The sequence below is a fragment of the Coptis chinensis genome, chromosome 2 (genome assembly GCF_015680905.1).
Source record: "Coptis chinensis isolate HL-2020 chromosome 2, ASM1568090v1, whole genome shotgun sequence".
In the NCBI taxonomy this organism is placed as follows: domain Eukaryota; kingdom Viridiplantae; phylum Streptophyta; class Magnoliopsida; order Ranunculales; family Ranunculaceae; genus Coptis; species Coptis chinensis.
The window spans coordinates 106,376,120-106,399,202 of record NC_141457.1 but is presented as its reverse complement, the minus strand read 5'-3'; the positions used below and the strand labels follow the sequence as shown (position 1 = coordinate 106,399,202).

Genomic DNA, 23,083 nt, shown 5'->3' with positions numbered 1-23,083 from the left:
CATAAGACATAGTGCAGCAACCATTTGACAAAATTAAAAAGATGAGTTTAAAGGCAAGTATATATACAATTTTTTATTGATACCAAGTAAATTTTTTTTAGAAATTTATATTAATGCATTTTTATTTCTACAATCCAGGGCAATAGTTGGGATGAAATTAAAGAAGAATTAGAGAAAAACACTGGAAAGACATACATCTTCAAAGTTGTGATAAATGAGTACAATATGCATGAAATCTATCCAACATTCAGTGTAAACAATATCTTGGAAGAAAAAATGGATAAGGAAAACATAGAAGAAACTGACACAATAGACATTCAAATCATTGAGCAGGTATTTATCTTTTAAACTAACTTCCTTTACAACCATTGGTCAAATATTTTCATATTTAAATTTGTACATGCAAAAAATACAGGAAAATGGAGCAAATAAAAAGAAAAATAAAAACAAGAATCCTACAGATGAGGTCTCTCCAACCAAAAAAAATCGGAAAGCTCCAGAATCAGAGGTATTGTGTTCAAAATATTATTTAAACAATTTGATGTAACTTTTAAATTACAAAATAACTTACTTTGAAAAACTTTTCATTCAATATGCAGAACAATGATTTGGAATAGATGCCGACAATTTAGTTTGATGCAAAGATGATTAAGTAGCCAATATGTTATTCGAATAACGACCAACAATTCAGTTGGAAGATATTAGATTGTTTTCGTATGTATGACTTTCTTCAATGAACAATGGAGAAAATAAGTTGACATTTGAATTTTCTTAATAATTCTGTTTTTACATGTCCTTTACAAGTTAATTTGGTTTTTCTTCATTATGTGAATGCTATTACGATTTCAAACTTATTTATGTAAATACTATTACGATTTCAGATATTTAATAGTTGGAATAAATGAAAAAACAAAAAAAAAAGGATAAATCAAATCGGATAATGGAATGATAAAGAACAACAGAATTCAGACTAGCTAGAAGCATCTCCTTGACCACCACCACCATGATGACAATACTCTAACAGTGGAAAAAGAAAGAAAAGGGGTTAGTTAGAATTATCTTATCCATCAGTACATTGCCTATGTTGCATCTTCTGGCTTTCTAAGCTATTCTAGATTTCCTTTTTAGAATTTCTCCATTTTCTTCTGCTTGGATCCTAACTTGCATTCATGGCGACGAAAAAAGAAGCCATCATACAAATTAGTGACAGCCACCACAACATTTTCCTTGATTGCGTTTTTTAGCATTAACAGGTACCTGCACAATGTCCACATTATTAGATACAAACACAACACCACACACACACACACACACACACATAACACAATTATGGTGGGACCCAATCATGTGGCCCTCATCCACCAATTGGAACATTACGGAGCGCACCGCCTTTAGTCCAGTATCTCCTATATGTCTTACAAAAGTGGTGTGACTGAGTAAGATTGTAGTTGTTGTAGTAGCAAAACTTGGTGTTGGCTGAATAACATCTTAGACACCTCAAATTTTCTGCAGAAGTAGTTGCAGTAGTAATAGTGGTGTTATTGGTATTGGTAGGTGTAGATGAACAAGTAGATGGTGATGGTGTAGAAGAAGATATTCCTCCCAAAACTGCACCATGGAAAGACAACTTTCTCTTTCCATTTTGTAACATCCACTGGCACCTTTTATCGATACCTCGTGAAAGATTGAGGATCAGACATGCGGTTAACGGTTACACATACCTCAAAAGTCTCGAATCATTATAAACACATGGGCAATAGGACGTGATCCAAGCGTGTGGGACGATGCAGAGAAGTTCATCCCAGAAAGGTTTATCGGTAGTGATATAGAGTACAAGGGACATGACTTCCAATTTCTGCCTTTTGGTCAAGGAAGCAGAGGGTGCCCTGGAATGCACCTGGGTCTGAAAGTAGTGAAATTGGTTGTGGCACATGTACTGAACTAAACATGGATGAAGAGTTTGGACTTACAATACCCAGGGCCAAACATCTATCAGTTATTCCAACATTCTGCCATCGCATATGAGAACACACACATTTTGGATCTTTGTGAAGATAAGCTGTAGTTTTCACTTTTCAGTATGTTGTTTAGATATATTTGGCACCATTGCTACAAATGCTCTTTTTGCACTAATTGCTTAGCATCACAATAGCTAAATCTAAATTCAGATGTTCAATCATGCCTGTAATCTAATATTTGTGCTGATACAACATGACAACCTAGGAAACCGGCATAAGTCTAATCACCAACAAAGTAAAAAGGTTAAATAGGTCCGAAAACACTTGATACCAATGAAATTAAACCATTACAGTAAATTATGATCAACCAGGTGATTACAATTTCAAGAGTAGATTAATTGATGGGTTGCAACAGAAGATGAGCAAAAAAGTTCAAAAGTTGATATTCATTTGACTTGCTTCAAAGTCATGGTTGTCCAATTATTGTGTTTGCCCTGTGGTTATCAACAAGGTTTAAAACATTAATATCATTGTACACAGTGGTTCTAGGAATCCTATATATATTCAATTTATTTCGTACAAGTGTAATTGGCTTTTGACACTATATATATTCCCTGCTTTCTAGCGTAATTGGCTTTATGATTTCCTTTGGATAAGATTTTCATGCCATAAGCATAGGCAGTATAGATGACTACAAGGAATTTTCAATAAGAAAAACAAATAATTGTCTATGAGTCCCACGATGCTTTAACTTCTAATTGTCAAACAAAAAAATATAATTATAGATATGTTCAAAATTAGAATCATACTAATACTGAAATTCTAATGAAATAAGATAACCTTATCTTTCCTTTCTAGCAACGTATATATATAGAAAACATACGATCATATCTCCCTACCCCCAACGCATATAAAAAATGGAGATGAGGGAAGGACAGTATTCAAGACGAATTAAAGTGTCATTCAAACTCATGCTGGAAGATATTATGAGACAACTCAATTTAAATCCACCTATTTACAAAAATTATTTGAAGAACGGAATGTATAATGCAAGTGTTTAGGTGAGCAACGATGTAGTAGGTATTATAAATATTTGAGGAGAACTATCACGATCACTCGAAGACTCTGAAAACAGTGCAGCAAGAACCGCAATTAGATTCAAAAGTAACGTGTATCTTTTTGAAGTTGGTGGCTACAACTTGGACAAGTTGAAAGAAAGCCAAAAGTTTGTAAAAGAACAACAAGAAAGAATCGAATTTCTCGAGAAATCAATGAATCTCAAACATCGAACAAAGGCAAGTTTTAAAGTTCATATTATTTTTTAAATAAGGTATATATCACTAACTTCTAAAACTTTAGGTTGGAAAAATTGACGAAGATCATGGAATATCCAGTATAGATATTAAAACTATTATTTTAGACCATACCAAACTCATGATCAAGGAGAATAAAGAACGGTACTCGAGTCTCAACATATTCAATAAAAAGGTAAACAAATTCAAAATTCATATTTGTTTCGTTAATTTTAATTTTTAATTGTTTGACTAACTATAAATTGATCTATGAAATTATACAGCGAAATCAATTTCAAAAACTTATCACTCAAAACTTCAAAAATATGCTGATGTACTGCACCAAAATATTAAAGATCGACGACCCAGAATTTCACAATGAAATATTGGGAGAAAATCAATACAGATGTCAAATATCAATTGACGTTCCAATCCGAATTTTTAACATCAAAGACAATCACCAATTCGAAGGAAATTCAACAAGAAGTCTAGAAGATTCGGAAAATTCAGAGAAACCTTCAGGAGAGCGCTTTGCGGAAGGAAAAAAATCAAGGAGATTGTCCTCCATCTTACCCCGCTTCAGGAGTGTGATCAAATCATCAACACTGTTATCAATCAGGTACTCCTTGAAGAAGTCTGTTATGAATGTAAGCACTAGCCCCTTTCCCACAAGATTATCCTTGAGTAGCGGTTGCATAACCTGTCTCGGGGAAGTCCGGACAACTTCGGGAGAATGTAAGGGCTGTGAAAATAGCAAGCTTCTTTCTTTCATTCTCTTCAAAAAGCACCAATGACTGCAGGAATCGTCGCATAACATTTTCGAGATTCTTTATGAGGAAAGGCCTCCTGCGCAAGATCTTCTGTAGGTAAAGAACAGAAGGCAAAATAGTACGATTTCAAATTTATTTATGTCAATGCTACACATCATTCTTGAGAAGCAACAGATTTATGTCAATACAAAAATAAAATCAGAGATTAACTAATGGGTTTTATCAATGTCTGCTGCTTCCATTTTAATTTGAATAAGTGATTAAAAAAAATTCATATCTCATAGCTATGCATAGTTGCTAATATTTTTTAAAATAATTTAATATAACGGCAACCCTAACAGCAACCCTTTCTCAAGCAAAAGTGATAGCCCAGTTGACCGAACCCCAAGCATTCTCATAGCAGATATAGTAGCAATTCCAAAATTTGCTGAAATTTGGGAAACAAGAACTAAGAAAGATCAAGAAGTATACTGATTTGGCACAGAAAAGCTACTTCGACACAAATTTTCATACATTTAATGACATCGGTAGGTTAAAAATCCACAGGATGAAGTTAAAAATTTAGTTTAACCAGTGAAAACATGAAGATATCAATAGATGCCACAGGTCTATATAGTCAATCTGAGTTTTTAACCGGTCAAAAATTAGAGTTACCAATAGGAAGATACAGTTTAATTTCTATCTACGATGGAATTAATTCCCTAAAACAACAAAACTTCAAAACAACCCAACTATCCAACAGGAAGTCAAAACCACACCTTAATAAGTTTCTTAGACAAATGAGAAAAAAGACCATACCTACCTCGACTGTTTGCTTTATTCTCTCCTATACGCAGACCACTTCAATAAGTTGGTATCGTATTCTGCACTTCCTCAACTCTGAAGTTGAGAAACCATCTGTTCATTGCCAGCTCTCAATATATTGCTATGAATCAGCATGAGTACCTAGGTGTAAGACATTTCAATATCTCCATAACACATCCACATAATCAGATACATATCTTACCATACCATGAAGATTTTGAAGCATTTTGAAAGTAATCTGCGTGGGAAAAAGAGGTAGCAACTCAAATTTGAGATACAATACCCACTTAAAACATATGTTATAATTTGTTGGGCCCAGGCCCAACAGTAATAGTATACTTAGAGGTTTCTAAACCCAATAGCTTCTACCTAATTAAAAAAAATAAAAAAATCTATTTTAAAATAAAATATGGATATTTGCGTTGGACCCAAAGTTTTACATTTCTTAGCTTTAGGTAACTCTATCGTTAGTTATCGATTCATTTACCAAGTTTGACCGTCTATTGTGGTGTGTCTGGTGTTATGCCCTTTCAAAATGCAACAACTACCCCTCACACGTTTTGCACGTGCCCACACCATAAAACTCAAAATCCAAATTTCAAATTACCCGACACGTGTCATAATCCATGCTCCTAATAGAGTGGTGGATGCAAAAAAGGAGAAGCTCGCTGTTCCAAAATATCAAAATTTAAGAGATATACAAAACTAAAAACCTAGGAAAAGTGAACTTCCAATCACTTAGTAAAACATAATCTATTAACCTAAAAAAAAACAATTTAACTACACATATCCAAAAACCAGGTAGCCTATTTTCTTCCTCTTCACCATTATTTACAATTATTTATTGACTTCATTTTATTATGTATATTGCAGATAATGGCGTATGAAAATTACAGCTTATGTAAAAAAAAATGCTAAAGGAAATTCTAGAAGAAAGACTTAACATTCAACAAGATCCGGTCTACAACACAGAATTAGAGAGCGGACGATTCAAAAGCACTGTGACATTAAAGGTACCAAAAGACTTATTCTTTAATAGTGAAGACGTCATAGTTAAAGAAATTGATAGAAGCCCAACATATTCTGTTGCAAAAACAGAGGATTCAGCAGCTTTTAACGCAATACAGTTTATAAAGGATGAACGTGATATGGAGATTGAAGACTTCAATTTCAAAGAACTTATGAAGAAAAGAATAGAAGTTGAAGAGAAACAGAATCAACTCGACATCCTCAAAAATATTATGCTAGATTGTTTGGTTGATGATAAACACAACAAAGAAAAAATATATTATCTCAAAGAAAAAATTAAAGGAATGAAGGACATGGAGAGTTCCATAATAAAGAAAAGAAAACCATGAGGATTAGTACTTTAATACCAAAATTTTAGTATGTTGATCACATAGTATTTTTTTAATGGCCAAGGTTTAACGCTTCTTATTTATGAAAGTTTGTCACTATTAAGTCCTTTAATTTTTAGTTTAAATTTATAATATTAGCATGCTCACTTTTCCAATTCGACTAATTCAAGTTATATTGTGTTTGATATCGAAAAAAATATAAGTTATTTGTCACCTTTCGAGAAGGTATTCGTATCATAGCATTGTTTCGTTTGCTGACCTTCAAAAAGAAGTGAGTAAATGTAATCATTACCTATCCTCCTTTACTATTATTACAAACGAATTTAGCAAAATAAACTAACAATTAACAAATATCGATAAAAAAACAAGTGAAGAATAATAGGTGATCAACTATTTCCATACTGCAATAAGTGGATGCCCTGAACATTCTACAATGTAAATACTGGAGAGTGTCTTCCAAATATTAATGAGATAGTGAGTTCCTCCTTCAGTATTCTAATGCCAAATACCAGATGATCTTTTAAAAAAACACACATCATTGATTATATTGTACCAAACTCTTTAACTCTGAGGTATCAGTCCCGTAAGTTTATTTCACGCAGCTAATATATATTGCAGTGAAAATACTTCATTAAGCTCCATTTATCTCACACACTAGCAGCATCAAACTACTGAAAGTTGCATATAAACACTTCTCCATTAGCAACATTTTAGCTTGAGTTGGTGGGATTCCGAAAGGAAATCCCTTCAAAAATAGAAGTATTCTGCTTCATGGTATTCTTTAGTAAAAGGTGAAAGAATAGTTCGCTCTATGCTCATCGGGAAACTGCCTATGTTTAGACCTTTCTTTGTCTCTTAAGCCTCACAGCTATGGGACTTCCTAAAGAAAACAGCAATCGCAGTTTATCAACCACTCACAAGACCACCAAGATCTTCTCCCGCAATAAAAGAATGCTAGACTCAGGTGAACATACAAAGTTATAAACTTCACAATTTTTAAAATGTCTTGAATTTCACCCTTACGCTAGCAAAGCTTTTGTAGGAATCTGGCTCAAGCTTAAAAGTTTTGACAAGAAAGGATTCAACTTCTCCTCCTGCAAATTGAAATGGGACTTACCAGGTTGCTAAAAAATCTAGCTTCAATAGGTAAATATCTCTCTCTATAGCTACTAGAAACTGATAAAACTTCAAATTGACAGCAAAATCATTGGAGTTTTGACTCCAAACCTCCAAGAGATTCTGAGGGATACACAACCTAGACTGCTTCAGTTCCTAGAGTAAATTTTGTAAGAGGTGCTAGGTATTATAGACTTACTGCAGGTGAAGTAAAAGGTGGACTTACAAGTGCAAGGATCGCAATGTTTAAAAGGTCTTGAATTTCACCCTGATAGACGAAACCAGAAGAGAAACTCCTAACAAAATTTACATCAGACGACTAATGGGTTATCTAATGGGCTTTACTTGGGTTTTTTGAAAAGTAAACAATAAGGCCCAAACAATTTAAAAAGAACAACAAATTAATGGACTATAGGCCCGATAATTTGCACACTTTGGTATTTTCAAATTGTTCATACATTTTTTTAGGCCAGATACGCTATTCGTTTTTACTATAAACTACTGTGCAAATTTGTACATGAACACAAAATTCTTAATACATAATACTCTGACCAAGGACACGACTATGGGCCAAAGTTTGGGCTTTAATAAAATACATACATAATTAAAAGACTTTAGGCTTTTGACGTTCTTTGCACATTTTTTTGACTGGATAAGCTGTTGGTTATTACTAAAAACTCCAGTGCAAATTTATACATGAACAAAAAGTTATTAATAAATAATACTCTGACCAAACACAACTATGGGCCAAAGTTTGGGCTTTTGTAAAATACATACCTAATTAGAAGACTTTGGGCTTTTTATTGGCTGGATACACTATTCATACATACAAAATACACTAACACTTTGTTCAAACAATGTTAAACCATATTCAAATAACATTAGGCAAAGTTGCAGACCTATTTGTAATATTTTAAATATAAATAAAAATTCATTGATCATACTTTTTACCCTTACACACCAAATTTAACTCACTACACTATTCAAGTTTGCGGAATTGTGACCTTCAATTTTCCAACTTTTCTTTTGACTGAAACATAAAGTTTATGTGGTTGTTATTGTGATGGTTATGTTTGCCTAATTATAAAATATGTATTATTCGGTACATCCCTTAGCATGGACTTCCACGCGTCAAAACCACCATAATACTAGCACGTGTGGGTAGAACCAAAGAGTTTCCAATTAGAAGACAGTGGCATTCATGTTGGAAGTAAGTTATTTCATTATTAATACGACTAATAATTTTAAAGTTTTTTTGCTTTAACCTTTCGTTTTGGTGGCATACTTTTCTGCATATATATTGTATGCATGAGATGAGTCTGTTCATTTACTTTTTTTCTAAAGTATTGGTGTAATGACCAATTAATTGATGGTACGGTGTCTTGAGCACTGACGATTGAGAATACATACTTTGGTATTCCCTACTTTACGTAACTAAGTTGGTATTTTTGCATTTTATCTCAGTAGAACATTACTCTCAATTGGTAGCCTAGAGTTACATTGTGGTATTGAATGCAACATCTTACATAGTGTTTTCAACATTGATAAGTTGGCAAAGGTTAAAATTAAGAGGCTTATGCTATTTTACACAAAGAGATATGAAGATTTTGATAATTAGGATTTGATTAGCTTCACCAGTATGGTCCAATTTAAGGGTAAAAAACGAAGCATACAAAACTCACCATTATAAGTTGAAACACTAATAGATTTGGCTGTCCTTTTCGGGTAAGGATTGTCTAGGTGTATACATTGTAAACTCTTACCAACATGATTAGTACAACATGATCAAACGAGTCTGAATTACATGTAGATCACAAGGTTTTGATAATTCTGTTAGACCAATGAGTTTTGATGCTGCTTTTATCGAATTTGACGTGACATCGAAGAGTAAAACTACTCGATTATTCACCAAGTCTTTAGCATTCATGAAAGGCATTTTGGTAATATGTTGGATAAAGGCTAAAAAATAGAAGAATGTATAAAAGATCCGAAAATACACCTAGCAACCGTAGTGTTACAAATTTTGGTTCATTAACACTCCTTTTACGAGTACTATTTCAAGTAAACCGTTCTATTGCCTTTCTAATTCGTTTGTATTTCTCAAAGGAACATACGAGTGTTCGGATGAAATATTTAGAGAAGTTTCATGCACTAACTTAGCCACACTAACTTATATGATGGTGTATTTACTGTCAAGTTCTTTAATGAAAAGATGATGGATTTCATGGAATTGAATAACTATGACGACTTACAATAGAGTTCATAGAGAAGTTATTAATGTCATAGGTTTATTAGATGTAATTGTTAGTGAGCCTGCAGAGCTTCATATAGTTCCTAATGTTGTGATTTAACTTATCAATGCAACATGCATATGAACTGCATATGATATAAACTTTTCTTTTTCGATGTTTATCTTGGTGGATTCACTTTATATTTTACTGTCATGTTTTGTGCGCACCACCAATAAAATTGCTACATGTGGGAGTTCCATAGGCAATCTAAAGTTGACGTCAGTTTGTTTTTACAAAATGTAAAAGGGTAAAATTTGTTTATCCTTTACATAACCAAAATTCTTCGTTAGTTATCCGAGTTTTGGTTTTATTTTTGTATGCATAAGCTTTTAGACTATCAAATGGTTAACTATCAAGGTAGTAGATTGAATATTTCTAGAAATTTGTGTTTTTATCAAAATTTTAATTATTATACTATTATATAGTTAAAACTTTTTTGTATATAATAATTCAAAAATTAAATTTATAAAATATTAAAAATAAATTAAATTAATTAGATGAAAACGGTCATTATAATATTCTATAGTTAAAACGTTTTAGTACATACATAATAATTCAAAAATTAAATTTATAAAATATTAAAAATAAATTAAATTAATTATATGAAAACGGTCCCCGTTCGTTGAACGGGCTCAAAAACTAGTGTATATTTTATAACAATACATTAAACAAGTGTATTATAGATGTTAATAATAATGTCAACGTGTATATTATGAATTAACTAATACATTTTATATTTATTAACTTATGTACGTGTATATTTAAATATACACATGCTTAATATATTGTGGTACACACGCGCACTTATTATATACCAATATATAGTGTTCATGTTAAAAATTAGTGATGAGATGTAATTGTAAGACGCATGTACTCACATGCTCGGTTTAAAATGCGAGTTAAAACACGTGTATAAATATATATGTATGCACATAAAATATATCAAGGTAACAAATATATGTGATTATATAACAAATGTATGTGATTGTATAACAAATATATGTGGTTACACGTGTACACGATCGAGTTAATACAATGAAACAAATATATGTGTATGCACATAAAAAAAAATCAAATTTTTGGGGTTAGATATTTCATTATTTAAATTTATATATCAAAGTTTGAAATTATCACATGAATGGTAAACATTTTAACGTGTATGATTGATATATGTTCATAGATTGATGTAAATATGATTGTTGATACATCACTAATTATACATAAAATATTATCATATAGGAAAAAATAAAAATAAAAACAAGTGTTAGTGTTTAAATGATTGAAATTATTTAATAATCATAATAAATAATAAAGACCCGAATTAGAACCAAGACCGATAAAAAAAACCCGTAGGTTTTGATGGTTTTGAGTTGGGTTATATAATTCTCATACTAAAACCGTTGAGAACCGAAACCGATAAAACCGCAAATAGTAAAATCGAAACCGAAACTGTTAAAACCCGACCCAAAACCGACCCGTTGGCACCCCTAGGTCCAAGTATCTTTTCTAATTACTAAAATAGAAAAAGACACAAATATATATATATATATATATATATATATATATATATTATATATATATATATATATATATATATATATATATATATATATATATATATATATATATTTTTTTTTTTTTTTACGCAACTATTGTTTTATAAAACAAGTGCTCCAGTGGTCCAGTTAACATCTTACTTCTTTAAAGAAAAACGGGGGTCTACTGACTACACAAGAACTTCATTGAAAAAGAAAGCGACACATAAGAGTAGTTGGTTGTGTCACTTTTAACAGATATTATGTCGATTTCCCCAAAAGCGGCATTAATGTATATATTTTTTTAAAAAAATTCTCATTTTTGTATTCGATCATATACATTCATTTCTCAACCTGCATCCTGTACGTCATAACCAAAATTTCATTAACCTACTTTATGACAAACAACATCCACATTATCAAAACATCACAACGAAAATCACATTAACCTGTTTTATGATGGAAACTTCCACTCGGGAAAAAAGAGACAACATTCAAAACAATTAACTTCTATTGATTTCATCGATCAAATCAAGTATTTATCATCTAGTTTGACTCCCAACAAAATAAGACATTCCAATACCAAAAGAATCATAATAAAGAAAAAAAAAAAAATTACATGACGTTAACGCTATCCTAGCTATATCTTAGCTTCTTGTGCGCACTTCCAACACCAAAAAACCTAGTTGTCATCTATTCATTTGTTAATCGATCCATGCATCCGCATCACGAAGTTCTCATTCCACTATGACTATACAAAATTAAAGAGCAAGTGAATCAAGAAAGGTACGGTATATTGCACAAGTAAGAAAAAAAAATTGATAAGAACAGTATACGTTAGCAAGAGAGTCCAGTAGTAAATAACTCTGGTTCTACCATATCTTATAACGTTAGCAAATAGCACTATACATATTGCATTGGGACTTATAGGTAGTGCATAGGAAGAGAGGTGAGAGCCTCAGTGAGGATGGTAAGGAATGCTCATATTCGCACTTTCTTCTATCAGTAGAGTTGTCTTCTTTCTGATAGTTAATTTTATATGTAATATGAAGCATCATCCAGATATCAACGCATGGCAGCACTTGAGTAAAAGAAAATAATAATAAAGCCAAAGGAAAAATAAGTAGACAATGAACTACTTGAAATATAACAACAGTACATCATACAAATATTCCTATTAACTCCCTTTTATGTGTAGTAGATGATGGAGTCAGCTAATTTCAACACAAACATCATCAAACTATACAATTCTTGATATATATTCTCCTTGAGATAAAGTACATACCTTAATCATAAGTGCCTAGTTAAGGAGATAGTAAACAGTGTGAAGTCTCCTCGTAAAAAAAAACACAACCTCAATTCATGTTGCACTATATTGTCTTCCTAGAATGCCAAGACATAAAATAAAAGTGTAACAAATGCTTGTAAGCATTCAGGAGTACAAGAAAGCTTGACCCTTTAGTTGGCTCACGCCTACTTAGAAATGAAGTGAAACATTTACATCCAGACAGAGCATTAAAAACAATTTCTCTTTAATTACAATGACTTTTTTTTAAGTGAAATATCTCTATCAAATTATAACTTCCAAGAAGAATGCATGTACACAACCAAAGACTAAGTTACTCAACCATCAATCGCAATCATGAATAAACCAAAGTCCGGTAAATAATTTAGGGAAGGCATAATTTCCAATCCTTCATATTAAAAAAGACGGAGTCAAAAGTACTTTTAAAATAGTAAGGCATCTTACTTGTCCACAAGTTATCCAAAATTCAATTCAGTTATTATCCAGTAAGGAGTTCGAGTGAAGCCAATCAAATATTCTCTCAATTATGCATATGTACATAGTCTTGACATAATACATATTAAGACAAAATCCTGTGTATTTGTTGTTTATCCACAACCCTTGCAGCAAGTCCTTCCTTTGTGACCTATTCGCATGACTCAACAGTAACTATCATCTAATACTTCAGCTAGAAACTTAACATATTTCACAATATTATTGTAGGAGTGTCTTTCTAACCCAGTTCTAACACTCTTCAAATCTTGCAAATACCTGATGTTTATATATCTTCTCTTCCATTGTGCCATGTACCATCAAACGATAAGCAAAAAGTGGTTTCCTTTGGCCATACCTACAAGGAAAAGATTTTGAATAAAAAGCAACATCAGAAAAGAAACATTTTAACCGGAAGTTTGATATTCAGGTAAATGCATACCTCCAAGCAATATACATAGCCTAAAGATCGTGAGTTGGATTCCATGAACCATTGACAACTATTACACAATATGTAGCCAGAAGATTGAAGCCCAAAGATCCAGCTCTAGGTGATATCAGTGTGCACATGACCTCACATTTGCAGGATTATTAAACATCTCCACAAGCTTCTGTCTTTAAGATCCCACAGTACCTAGCTCCATTGAACTTGTTTGGTTCAAGTCAAACAATGCTACTTCAAAAACACTACAACAGATTTGACATTGTCTTACAAGTTAGTTTGCAACTCTATTAAATACTCAAATATTTGAAATCCTGACAATTCTAAGTTTCACAACCCCACTTTAGGCAAGTTAATTAAGTAAGATGTCAGTTCGCTACCCCATTGGTCTCTGAGCAAGTTGAATAATAGCAAATATCGGATTCTCAACAGTCAACACCATATATAGGATGCCTTGTGTGTGGATCCACAACCTACAACAGAGACACCATTATTAGAAAAGAGGAACTCTCAACATCAACAAACTAAATACACATTATAGCTTTCTATTTTTTCCCAATGAACAAAAAAGAGCTGAGAACGTTATTATACCTTAACATAAAGCACTCCATCAATCAAGATGCTGACATTATCCTTAGTAATAGCAGATTGATCTGGAATAGGGATTGCCTCTTCCTTGAGTGAATGAACATAGATTGAAAAAATAATAATAATTAAAAAAATAAAATGTGATTCGGGTCGACAAATGGGGAATCAAGAGAACTGACATACTTTTCCGAATCTTTCAATGACGAAAGTCGTTCTTGTCATGGACGATTCGAATACTTCAAATGGTTGGAGGTGTCAGTTCATATCTAAATACAATTTCCAACACCAAAAATCAAAACAATACTCTGCAAAGTGGGTTTTACAGAGATGGAAAATCGGAGAAGATTAAGCAAAAGAAATAGATGTTTTAAAAGTTAGTGGGTGTTTGGATCCTATTTTTTCCAAAAATCAGTTTTTCTCAAAAAGTGCTTTTTTGAAAAAATATTTATTCTAAAAACAGTTTTTGAATAAACATGTTTTGTTGAGATTTTTCTTAAAAGCTATTTTTATAAAAAAAAAATCTTAAAAAATAGGAACCAAACGTATTTATTTAACGTCCAAATTTGTGCGTGGAAAAATAGTCAATCTTAATAAACTAAACTCGCTCAGATAATATAATAAAGAAAAGAATTCCTAGGTATCAAAATTGCAAAGGAGACAAATAGTATTAGCAAACCATACCCACCCTCAAGCATTGATTAAACTCAACAGAGTTGAGTCGAAACTCTAAGTAATGTGTTGCAATCCAGAATCCTTAATCAGTAGTGTGCTGTAAGTAGTGTACTCTAAGTGGCCGATACGCCGTTAAGCTAGTGCAGCAAGCATGCCCACTTAACCTTTTATTATTTCATGGATGCTCATTTCTTTACAATAAGCCTTTTGTCTGAGGCTCTAGCAACTCTGAGCAGATTGTTCAACCTTAACTCCAAAAAAAAAAAATGGCAGTTGCAACAACAACACCAGTTAACATCACAACATCAGGTGCAACTACCAATTGTTCCTACTTATTAGCAGTTACTTCAAAACTAGTAACAACCATTAAAACTGCGTCTTCATGCTGAATCATCATATATGCGATAAGGAGGCGAAGTAGAAAAACCTACATTCAGAATCTGTCTTGACCCATTTGCAACCACTATCTCGTTTCTCCTCCTGTTGGTCTTCCTTGTTATTTTTTAAGCTAAGTTACATTGACACGGATACGAAGTGTCTAATATGTCTAAAAAAATAAAATAAAATAAAAATAAAAGTAAAAATAAAAATGAAGAATATCACATAGAATATGTACAGACACATACACATTTTTTTATATATTTGAAATATGGCGTGTCCATGTTACATAACTTTTGAGCTATGTCTATCCCCCGGTACCTCTTTACTGAGATTGTAGAAGAGTTTTGGGGATAAATCTTCTTGTGAAGTAGTGTCCTCAAAAGCTAAAATGAATAAAACATGATTAAAAGTTGAAACAATAACTAAATATATACCCCATGATATAAGACAAATTATTCCATGTACCTTTTCCATTGTGGACTCTAGAACTGGATCTGTTAAGCTGGGAGTTTTTTTTTTTTTTTTTCGATAATCAAGTTGGGAGTTCATGAGAAGAAAATGATTTTTTTCGAATGGCTTTGTTCTTTTCCATGCACATATCATTTCCATTACTCAAAACAACACTACTTCTTGTATCTCTGACGTCTTTTTTAGCTAAATCTTCACATAATGTATCTGAAATTGTTCGATCAACCTCCAAGCTTGATGGGTAATTTGGAAATTTATCCATGGGGAGACTAATTCCATCTGTGCTTAAATTACTGTCCAAATATCATTACACCCACTTCTACTTCAAAATTCATTTCAAAGATACAATGACCAAAAATCATTGAAATGTCACACGTACGTATTAATAATACAGACATGAAAACACAAACTAATCGATCATTGGTTTCATGTTCTCATATAGTACACAATACTTCAACTTTAACGATTTCAAAGAAATGAATCTCATATTTTGTGCATTATATTGTGTACAACAAAAGGTTTCAAGTTACAGTTTTGAAGCAGGTGTAAATAAAAGATATAAAGTAATACCTTTCGGCAGCTAGCAAATGCTTCCTACACCAATGATCCTGATCCAACACATTCAAAGCAATAGTCTGCACCCCCATCTATACACAAATAGCGAATATTTTGCTTCAATTAACCTTTTTTTTTTTCCTTTTTTTTTTTTCAGCATATAGGGAAGGTAATTGACTTGTAGCTCCAAAAAAACCAAGTTATTTCAATGTAATATTGTAAAGTTGAAAATATTACCTTGCTAAGTTTATTAGTACAATCGCTCGGGTTAATAAAGTCTGTGACTCCAACTTTCTTTCCTGCAGGACTCAGCAGTATGAAAGGTAAATGGTTTATAAAAAGATAAAGTCGTTGCTAATAAAGAAAAGTGACTGATAGATAAACCTATAGTCAGTTAGTCATCCAGTTAATATGATTTTATTCTTTTGGATGAAGTAGTGACAGTTGACTAATTGCACAACAAAGACATGGCTAACATGCTAAGTTTTTAATGTTCCTAAATGACTAAAATCCATCAGAGAAAACAGGGTGAGATGAATCCATACCAAGTTCAAATTTATCCGGATTTAAGTCCACGCCAATAATTCTAGTAGCTCCACAAAGCCTTGCTCCCTCTGTAACCTATTACAATAAACTTATAGTAGGACCATCTCTTTGGTGATAGGACATTTGTGTATTACTTGCAGTAATTCCTAATATCTCTACTGGAATCCAATAAGAACAATGTTTTTCTTTGTTACACCTCATTAATGAAGATGCGAGAGTCTGATTTGCTCGATTGAAAGATATGTCAATGTCAATGTTGTTGCTATTAAGAATCAATGTACCGCCAGTCTAATGGCTCCTATCCCAAATATAGTCACAGTAGATCCCGCTTCTACGTTAGCAGTTTTGCAAGTAGCTCCCATACCTGCAGACAATTTATAAGAAATTAATGGTAGTTCACATGCTATCAGGTCTATTTTCTTCCAAACAGTGACTCCTTGTTACCCTTTGATACTCTGCAACTAAGGAGGCACTCACTATTTGAAGGGACTGATGGGTCTATTTTCGTCAAATGCACGACACCAACCACAGTATATTCACTAAAACTCGATACATTTATAAAATGGTACACCACTTCCCCTTTAGTGTCTGTGAATCGATTTGCTTGTCCTGTCTCTAGGCATCCAAGAAGAGATACTAAAAGGGAATGAAGTTAGAACATGTAGGTTGCTATTTTATGACAGACAACCTTTGCACACTCGACAATCCGGTATGTATCATCCAAGAAGAGATACTAAAAGGGAATGAAGTTAGAACATGTAGGTTGCTATTTTATGACAGACAACCTTTGCACTCTCGACAATCCGGTATGTATAATCGTTGGAACAACAACAGTATCGCCTTCTTTTACTTCACTTACGTTCTCCCCTAAGCTCCCCACGATTCTAATCAATTAACAAAGGAACAAATAAATTATTAAAATCAATTCAAACTCTTGAATTATATGGTGGGTAGGAGATTGCACCCAATCCAAACAGTAATTATAAACAACGAATACTAAACTACAACCAAATAAACAATAAAATATAAGTAACTAATTAAACAAACGATAAAAAAATAAAAAAAAATAAAAAAAATTAAAATCTTACCGTTTTGTCGAAATAGAATATTGTAGCAGAAACAATATCGTACAGAGAGAGAGAATTTTTGGGGTGGGTGGGTGGGGGAGGTGGAGGTGATGAAGTTATGAAATTTCTGACAGTAGCTGACGAAGATTTAGCATAGACAAAAGAGGAAGAAAGAGAGAGGTTCGGCAGAGAGAAACAGGGGAGATGAAGGAGAGACCGAGCAGAGAGAGAAATTACTCGCTTTTTTCTTTTAATTTATTTGGATAGTAAAATTACTAAAATATCCCTGTGACGTACGTAAAAATTCATGTTCATCGACCCCCAAAATTTTCTAATATAGTAAGATTTCCTTGGGGTTCAACAATTCAATTTCTTTTGGGCTTTAAGTTTAATATAACTTTCGGCTTATACTCCTTATGTTTTGTTTGTTCCAGCCCACATTACCGTTCTGTTTGGGCCTAATTTTCTCAACCCAACCAGCTATTAGACTGGCCCAAGAACCAAACCTGTTTCCTTATTTAGATAGGTCCAAGTTGACCTTTTTTAAACTGGGCCAGATCGAGGCCTATAAGGATCTGGTCAGTTTTGGCCCATAATGATCGGTCTAGCCCATTAATAGCTCGGGTGTGGACCTGACCCATAATGATAGGTCCAGTCTAACCCATAAAAACCAGGTCAGATCTGAACCATAATGGACAGGCAGATTTTGAACATTAAAGTGGCTTTTAAACAGGCCTAATTTAGGGCGATTAACCTTCGTTTGGACACACAACACTCATTTAAAGTCCCTTTTTGACGTATGAATAGCCATTACGAAAAAAATTTCAAACCCTACGTATTGAACAACCTTGAAAGTGATTTTGAAAATTTAAGAATTCCGATATTAAAGTTGGAAGTTTATATAATCTTTATAGCTTGCTAAGTTGAATTGGGTTTCGACTTATGAACTTGCATGCATTATTTGCTTTATTATGTTCAAAGCTTGCAATATGATAGAATAAATATTTCTTTTGGTTTATTAATATTATTGATGTATATTAATTTCCACTATAAATATTATTGCATAGTGAACTTTTTGATCATGTACATTATGAAAGTACACACGTTAATTATTCCGCTGCATGTTTAGTTTTGCACTATGATGTACGTTAATCAATGTTATTTAACGATTTGGTACTCACAAATTAAATTGTATTGGTAACTGCCACAGTGGCCCAATATTAAAATATTGTGAATACTTCATCATATTATTGTTAGTGACATTGTATAATGCTATTTATAATGATGATTAAGGATCCATTGGGGTTTTAATGAAGTTACACGAATTGATATACAGTTGATTGATCATTTGGTAGTCACCACAATGACTCAACATTGAGAAGTTGTAAGTATCATTTAATTTAGTGTGATAATGTGTACTAAAAAGTTAGATATGGAATTGACAGCCCACAGGTAACATACCTATCTAATTTTGACGTACTTAATGACTTAGCCCTAAATATAAGTGAATTCTTTGTATGTTGTGATACATGCCTATATGTGGTTTCACAATTATAATATACGTTCATTATCATAATATTATGGAGTGAACACCTCGTGTGTGTGTGTGTGTAGTACTTACCCACATGTGGTATTGCAATGACACTATTATGTTCATCATTAGATTTTAATCTAAATTATAGTTATTTGTGTTAATAATCAAAGCTTTTGATGTAGTGAGTATTATTTTGTTTATTAAAGTCTCGATTCATATATCTTAAAATTTTACTTGTCAAAACCTAAGGTGTTGAATATTCATATTACGTATAAGTTGGGGTTCACCACAGTAATTCCAACCTAACTTTGTCTATGAATATTGACTTAAAGCATTCACTTTATGTATAGTTTGGTATTCACCACAGTGAACCAACTATGTTCTTGGATGTTATAATAGTGACAATAAATGTTGTTTGTTTGTTTGTTTGTTCAATTGTTTTGAATTATCCATAGGTAGACCAAACATGTAAGGTTGAATAAACATTAACAGATAATATGCATTCCTTCGTTAAATAAGTATAGGATATCCACAGATACCTGACACACTTAGTTTTGATGGTTGAGAATGGTATGTGATCGAGATTATGGATGATGATGGATGTCATTGACCAAAACTATACGAGATCAAAACCTAATTATATCCTCGAATGAGTAAATAATGAGTAGACTATCGTTCAACTTTTAAGTTGTATTGTGAATAAGGACATGATTGGAAAGGGGGTTTAAGAGATTAAAAACAATGGTTGTAGAGATTATGAATTACTAATGTTAAGCTAAACTAAACTACACTAGTTATTGATTCTATGAGAGGGAATTCAAGAGATTTGAATCCACCGATACATTTAATCCGTGACCTTCTGCTTCAATTCATGGTTGTTCTCATAAGTAGACTACAATTAGGCAATCAAGCGAGTGTTGATGCCTTCTTGGATGAAACATCGTTAATACTTATTTCTATTTAAGGTTGTTCCTATGTTTATACTATTAATATCTTATTTCTTTTTATATAAACTCGGGCATCCATTCAATGTATTACCGAGAGCAACATCAAGGAGTACTTCCTAATTAGGCAGTCATTCAATGAATCACCACTTAAGGCAAACACAAAAAATACTTCCTCTAGGCAGCCACTCTTTGAGCCCTTCCAGGGCAACACAAAGAATACTTCCCTAACTCTAAAGAACTAAAAATGTATCAAAACCTTTAACCAAATTGAAGCAAGCAAGGGAATGAAGCTCCGAGTCAGTATCTATTACAATACACTTCAAATTCCTTACAAAAGAAAGGTTTACAGACAAAGGAGTAACGTCAGACCACTTTTCACAAATTATACATTTCAAATCGACAATCATACAATTCGTCCAAACACTGGCACTCATCGTTTAGGTATCGTAGATAATAACAAAAAGAACAGTCCCATCCATGTCTGCATTTGCAAAAAACAACAAAGAAAAACTGATGAATGAATCTGTGTAAATGTATTTTAACATAGTCATATATCTGTAAAACTTAAAAAGCTCAGCGATTTTAAAACATGACAATATCACCAATGAAACACTATGTAAAACATGACAATACATTTTCATGGCTTGAATTTAACAAGTAAAATAAAAATCGAAGATTGAAAAAAGGTGAATCAAAAGTTCAAATAAGTGTATTGCCGAACCTTATTTTTCAATGAAAAAATAGTGGAATCTCTTCAACGTCAAACTTTCGTTCGTCAACAAGAGAGGTTAAACCTTATTTTATCTGCTTAGATAAACTGTGTTCTTTTTTGTTGTAGACTTGTAGTGACGATGGATCTGTAATTTTCTCAAAAGGGTAAAAAAGAAAATAAGATAAAATAAGAAATAAAAAATAGTATAGATTTTATATCTTTTTTGGAAAACAGGGGGGTTATTTAATGAGGCCTAAATAATAGGGAGGTTATGTAGTATGGGCCATTGGGAGGGTGTTTTTACTCAACCGGATTATAACCAAGTGGTTGAGCCTCATTTCTTGCTTGTTGGCTCTGGTCCCATGGTCCCACCATATTATAGCCAAAAAAAAAAACATGCAGCAGCAGCACATGCTCAAAACTAGTTTACTAAAAAGTTGTTTTAGTATGAGTAATGACCCATTAATTATTCTCCACTTTTTGGCATTATATGGGCCCAGAGAGGGCTAATAAATGCTACACATGCTTCCACGTGCAAAACACATGGCATATTTGCTAGTACTTGTAAATCACACATGGTGACCAATATGCGAACAACATCAACAAACCTCACATCTCACATCTCACATCCATCTGCCTATCTAAAACACAAATCGATAGTCATATGAGAATGAAACATGCAAGAATTACTTTTGGCAGGGTGGATCCAGGATTGCCACTCAATGGGGGTTGCTACATACTACTAACACACTATTACTATTTTTTTTGGGTAAATCATATACTATTATAACTACTATTTTTGGTGAATCATATACTATTATAATTACTATTTTCTTTTCGACGGAAAAGTTGGGATCAGTTTTTCGTGTAGTGATCAACTTGATTAACAAACATGTAACGATAAGAAACCACAAATATAGTTGTCAAAGTCTATTTTTAGTATCCGAGTGTGTAACCCACAAAATGTAGTGAGTTTGAGAAATCTAACTAAATTGTACTTTTTGGGCAAGCTATCATCTGTATATATGTGCTCCTTTAAAGCAATGTGGGCGAGCTAGCCAATGGAGCTGTCCATCGATTCTAACAAACTGCAATTTTTTGAAATGTGGGCGAGTTAGCCATTTGAGCTGGTTCGTTTTTTCTTTTGCCCCACTAGACTGAAAAAGGAAAGAGAGAGAGAGAGAGAGAGAGAGAGAGAGAGAGAGATGATAAATGCCTAAAATTGTATATATATTATATATATTTTTATAAGCATTATATAATATCATTTATGTTTAATTGCGTAATTTTATCGTAAAACCATATATTATTCGTTTTATTCCATGACATTATGCACATTTTTTGTCATAAAAGATTATTTGCATATATGTGCATGTCTTTGGAAAAGTCTGATGCAAAATATGTTGTAATAAATTGGTTTAATATTTTTTATATGAAATAAAGATGTTAATCAAAGCCCGAGCCCATAAGCCAAAGATGATCATTTAAAGAATCAATAAGTGAGAGCTCATGAAATATATTGTGCTATAAAAAATGGAAGAAAATGTTAGACAATTGGAAATTATAGAAGGAAATCAAGAAAAATAATTGCACCTACCACCATATATTCTTACCATTTTCACCACATTAAATATCCCCATTTCCATTGATTATTTATTCCCTTGATTTCATTATATCAAATCATTCCGTAATACCTTATATTCTTGTCAATCACTCCATTCCTAATTCAAAACCATATCATTTCATTTTATGTTTTATTTGATTACAAATTAATATTTCATTCATTCATCATGCCTTGATAATATTTCTTTTATAGTCCATTTCCTAAATTCTTTTCTCTTATATTTTCTTCACATATCCCAAATATTATTTCTATTTTATGTGAAAATATTATATGCATCAAGATTTTGTTCAAATAAACTATAAATAGATAAGAGAATTGGCATTGAAATGATCATCATTCTAGTATTCAATTAGTAGAAATTTTGTTTTGTAGTTTTAGTTGATTTAATTAGTTAAGAAGAGTGCTCTAGAGTGTAATTTTTTGAAAATCAACGTCAAAGCAATAAAGGCGGTTTCAATGTTCATTATATCTCGTATTTAATTATTCAATTCTTTCATGTTAATTAATAGCATGGAGGACTCAGCTTCCACCCCAAGGGCGGAAAGTAAAAGCTCTCTATGAAATTCTTGTTATTTTGCTTTTGTCATTTTTGTTAGAATCGATCACCAATACGTGTTTTTCATGATATCGAATGATATCTCTTTTT

At 32.4% G+C, this 23,083-nt stretch overlaps 2 long non-coding RNA genes and 1 pseudogene across 4 annotated transcripts; all 3 read right to left on the bottom strand.

Annotated features, from left to right (window-relative positions):
• Positions 1-6,907: 6,907 nt before the first annotated feature.
• On the bottom strand, positions 6,908-7,001 carry LOC147520132 (U5 spliceosomal RNA; annotated as a pseudogene).
• Positions 7,002-12,790: 5,789 nt separating this feature from the next.
• On the bottom strand, positions 12,791-15,488 carry LOC147520131 (uncharacterized). Of its 3 annotated transcripts, none has more exons than XR_015214376.1 (4): positions 13,935-15,488; positions 13,724-13,816; positions 13,344-13,588; positions 12,791-13,259 (listed from the first exon to the last, which is right to left on the bottom strand). It is a non-coding gene; the product is annotated as an uncharacterized LOC147520131 (long non-coding RNA). The 3 variants fall into 3 exon arrangements; XR_015214375.1 differs by having other exon boundaries at positions 12,791-13,055; positions 13,181-13,259; positions 13,344-13,816; positions 13,935-14,036; XR_015214374.1 differs by having other exon boundaries at positions 13,344-13,816; positions 13,935-14,303.
• An 11-nt stretch (positions 15,489-15,499) lies between these two features.
• Positions 15,500-17,708, bottom strand: LOC147520130 (uncharacterized). The gene is made up of 4 exons (XR_015214373.1): positions 17,642-17,708; positions 16,553-16,917; positions 16,245-16,306; positions 15,500-16,099 (listed from the first exon to the last, which is right to left on the bottom strand). It is a non-coding gene; the product is annotated as an uncharacterized LOC147520130 (long non-coding RNA).
• Positions 17,709-23,083: the final 5,375 nt, after the last annotated feature.